Raw genomic sequence first — 4432 nt, 5'->3', positions numbered from 1 at the left:
TGGAGCTAAACTCTGCAGCGCATTGGCCCTCCAGGGCAAGATTTGAGGAACCCTGTCTAGACAGACCAGCTGAGAAGTGTCCAAAACCCCTCTACAACCATAAACCATCTTAGGATGGTTTAAGATATTATTGTGAAGCAGGGTGAGTAAAACCATTATATTTATATAGAACTTATTTGTATAGTCCTTAAAATGAATGTTAGACATACCTGGACTTAAAACATGCAGATGAATTATTAGATATATTAACAAACTGAATTGCTGGTGGGCTATCTGTGTGACTGAGAAGGACAAGATAACAAATGCAGGGGACCTGGTTTGATGACCTTTACTTACTTAACAGAGCCTTGTTTTTGTAAAGGTAAAAGATATTAAGGGGGAAAAAAAGGAAAAAGAAAGATGACCTAGAATGATCTGTGTACATCTGACTAAAACAACTGAAGATGAAAGACTTTGAGTATATCTAATAAATTACATTTATCACTTGCACTCTTCAGCCGTCTTAAACATTCCAGTCGTCTTGAGATAAACGGTCCATGGTAAAACTGAAGGGACACGAAACTTCACTCCTCTCAACACACTGTAAATATATCTGTCTGTTTTAGCCATAAGCAGCAGGAGACGAGCATCGTGTGTGAGCCGGAGCGTATGTTTGTCTATATTAGCATCTAGAGGAGATGGAAGACAGATGTCTTATGTCAGATGTTCGGTTGGTCGAGGCCCACGGTCAGCCGGAGAAACCAACCAGACTGATGCTCTCACCTCGTCCGCAGATCATCGCTGGTCTCTGCTATGGAAGTGCATTGAAAGGGGTGAGCAGCTAATAGATATATGAGACAACTCCTCATGGATGGATATCTCATGTCTGTTACTGACTGTCTGTCAAATGATTTCTAGCAATGGTATTTAGTGCTGGTTGCATAATGCTTAGAGTAGTCTTAGAATTTAGGCATCTCATTTTTTTTCTTCAAGACTGGTCATAAGTTTGTATAGTAAAAAGGTAGACTGGTCTTATTTGAATCGTAAAAGTAAGACACAGTCATCATAGTGGTATATGCAACTGGCCCCTGAGCTGTAGAGATGAGAGATACAAAATCACTGTACATCAAGACAACCGCCAGTTTTCTGAAATGTTATATTTAAGTATGCAAGTGAGACATGAATTAAATATGGACTAATTTGCATACATTTCCTGAACATTGATTTAAGGCAGGTTCAAAATTTGTTTCATTTTTGCTGACATTAGAATTAAAGGGTTTTAAAGAGCAAACTTTGGATATCTTTTTTTTTGTTTTTTAAGTCAGAAACTACTTTCAACAGCCTTCTATTGGACATTTTTGGCTCAGTGCATGAGTTAAAAAACCTCAGCCTTCAAAGATATGCATTGGAATTTCAGTCTACAGATGCAAATAGATAAAGTATAATAATATGAACATTTAAATGTTTTTTTTTTTGCATGTTTTCTTTCCACTAGTCTGAAAGAAGATATGTTATGGAAGCAAAATCACCCCAAAAATCTCAAAACAGGTCAATAGATATGGACAAAAACACTTTTGAGACAATTTTCAGAAAATCCGTTCTTTTTCATTTGTAGAAAGAAAGTAACTCAAACCGGTTTGGAACAACATGAGGTTGGGTAAATTATGACGTTTTTTAATTTTTATTTATTGAGTTAACTATCCCATTAATTTTTATTTATTTATTTATTTGAGTTACCTATTCCTTTAATATAGTGTGACACACATTGGATCACATTATGAATTGCAGATTACAGAGAAAATTACATGTTTTACACACAATGACCTTATCTTCATGATAGATAGGGCCTGCAAAGAGCCCGATGTGAAGATTCTTTAAAAACCTGAACACACATCGCTATTCTCCAGAGCAAACATGTTAAATGTATTGTGCTCATTTTAATTTATTTAGTATTTTATGCAGTTTACCTTCTCCTTTATGGCCCGTTTGATCATATAAATACGAAGGATTGCTCGCCATCCCTGTTGACTTAAGTCGCGGCGCTTCAGTGCTTCGCTAGGCTTGAATGATATGAATAGAAAATATATGAGTACATTGAGTCTGTGAGGCCTGTTTAGTGTAAGGAATTCCTTTACATGTGTCTGGCTCTCATTGTAGAGAATAAATCGATGGATCATAGCTTTGGGAAAAGGGTGGGAGGAGGGGGTTGTTGGGAGATTTCCCAGAACCCCCATGATCCATTTGACTCTGTCAACTCTGTTGCAATTATTTCTTCTCTTCTCTCTCTTCCCCACTCCCTTTTATCTTTTTTTCCGTATGCACGTTTTTTCACTGTCTCTCATTTTTGGTAGTGATGCCTCCTCAGACATTGAAACAAACACTTCTCCAGATGCGTATAAGGGGGCTGGACTGATAGCCATTGTGTCTTCACTGACACTGCAGCTGTGAAGTCAGTCCCCCTTGTGTATGAGAATATGCGTGTGTGTGCGGGAGAGAGCATTTCTGGGAGACTGATAGAGCGAGGCAGAGGGTCACAGAATGAGTATGTGCGATTTTGTGTGTGTGTCCCTGATTTTCAAGCTGTGGTCGCCAAGAGCAGGAGTGAGTGGGATGCAGGTTTTCGCTAAAGCGCATTCCTGCCATGTTAGGTATCACTGCTTGGGGAGTATTAATGGGATGCAGTAAAATATTCCTGCTTTTTATACACCCCGCAAAGCCCTGCACAGCTCCATCATAAAACAGCTTCAACAATACAGCATTCACTGTTTATCATTTTCAGACACACTTTATTATAGGTACTGACATTTTTTTGAAAAATAACAACACGGGAACATACAGAATACAGGATCTTTGGTCAAGAATGTGTCAGTGTGTTTTGGGTGGTAGTAACTTCCAAAGCTGATATGTAGGCCTAGTCAGATTTCCGCTTACCTAATAACGGCTGTGGTTTGAGGGCTTGGACCGGTAGAGCAGATCTCATATAAACAGACAGCGTGCATGCAGCTGTTTCGTCTTTAAGGGCTCATTTTCAATGGGTCAGAGTGAAATTGATTATAACTGTGTATACTTTGTCATGACATTGTCTCCTTTTATTAATGTTTGGGATGTGAAAGATTGTGTGGATTTTCTGTCTTTATTTCAGGGGGTGTTGCATGGATCATTGACCAGTTCTGCAAGGGTAAGGCTTCAAGATCAGCATACGTTGTCAATCAGGTGCTGCAGATGCTCCAGGAGAGAATCGGAGCTCTTATAGTGCCCTCTGCTGGTCTCTTGCTGCATGTCACAAAACTCATCGAGAGACGCCATCAAAGCAACCATTGTCCAGCCATTCAGACGGGCACTCCGAGAGAGTCTGCAAAGCTACGGGAAAGTAATAAAAACGAATAGGCTACATTTTATAATATAAATGATAGAATTAATTGTGAGGACTTCTAATGAAACTGATTGGCTCTTTCAAAGCAATTCAGCTATGGGTAGTATAATGCATGCCATCTAATTCAATAGGTTTGAGTTTATTACAAAAGTATAAGGAAGCACTATCCTTATACTTCTATAATAAACTCAAACCTACTCTATTAGATGGGGACCAGGACTGTTGTAAAATGAGTTGTAGAACTGTCAGTTTAACCACTATGATTAAAAATTATTTATAGGACAAAAACCTTTTCAGAAAGAAAAATCAGTTCAATTCACTTCTGGGTTTTAATTTGATTTGCGAATATGTTTCCATATTTACTTCTTCTGGAACCTCAATTCAAACATTTTTAATTATGATGCCATTGTTACTGACTTGTTCTATTTTATTTATTAAATCATTTTGGTTTGTGATAAAATGTTTTCTTTTTATTATTATTATTATTTTTAATTATAATGCTCAAAAGTCTGTCTATAAACTCAAAGCTGATGTCTCAAGACAACAACTGGAATAGTTGTAATATTGGGTGAGTTGAAACACTGTTAGTTTAACCACATACATACAAATTTCAGGAAGAAAAATCTATTCTGGGATTTGGTTTGCCCATTTACTTTTACTGAAACCACGCTCCAAACCAATTTTAATGGTTAGCCAATATATATATATATTGGCTAACCATTAAAATTGGTTTGGAGCGTGGTTTCAGTAAAAGTAAATGGGCAAACCAAATCCCAGAATAGATTTTTCTTCCTGAAATTTGTATGTATGTGGTTAAACTAACAGTGTTTCAACTCACCCAATATTACAACTATTCCAGTTGTTGTCTTGAGACATCAGCTTTGAGTTTATAGACAGACTTTTGAGCATTATAATTAAAAATAATAATAATAATAAAAAGAAAACATTTTATCACAAACCAAAATGATTTAATAAATAAAATAGAACAAGTCAGTAACAATGGCATCATAATTAAAAATGTTTGAATTGAGGTTCCAGAAGAAGTAAATATGGAAACATATTCGCAAATCAAATTGAAAC

At 36.8% G+C, this 4432-nt stretch overlaps 1 long non-coding RNA gene and 1 pseudogene across 1 annotated transcript; one reads left to right on the top strand and one right to left on the bottom strand.

Moving 5' to 3' along the window:
• Window positions 1-3744, top strand: LOC107701534 (uncharacterized). The gene is made up of 3 exons (XR_001635654.1): window positions 1-142; window positions 606-812; window positions 3122-3744. It is a non-coding gene; the product is annotated as an uncharacterized LOC107701534 (long non-coding RNA).
• Window positions 3149-4432, bottom strand: part of LOC107701533 (uncharacterized) — a 6651-nt pseudogene continuing 5367 nt past the window's right edge.

Source organism: Sinocyclocheilus anshuiensis, unplaced genomic scaffold, assembly GCF_001515605.1.
Source record: "Sinocyclocheilus anshuiensis isolate Anshui unplaced genomic scaffold, SAMN03320099.WGS_v1.1 scaffold2404, whole genome shotgun sequence".
NCBI classification, from domain to species: Eukaryota; Metazoa; Chordata; class Actinopteri; order Cypriniformes; family Cyprinidae; genus Sinocyclocheilus; species Sinocyclocheilus anshuiensis.
This window is presented reverse-complemented; position numbering and strand designations above follow the sequence as displayed.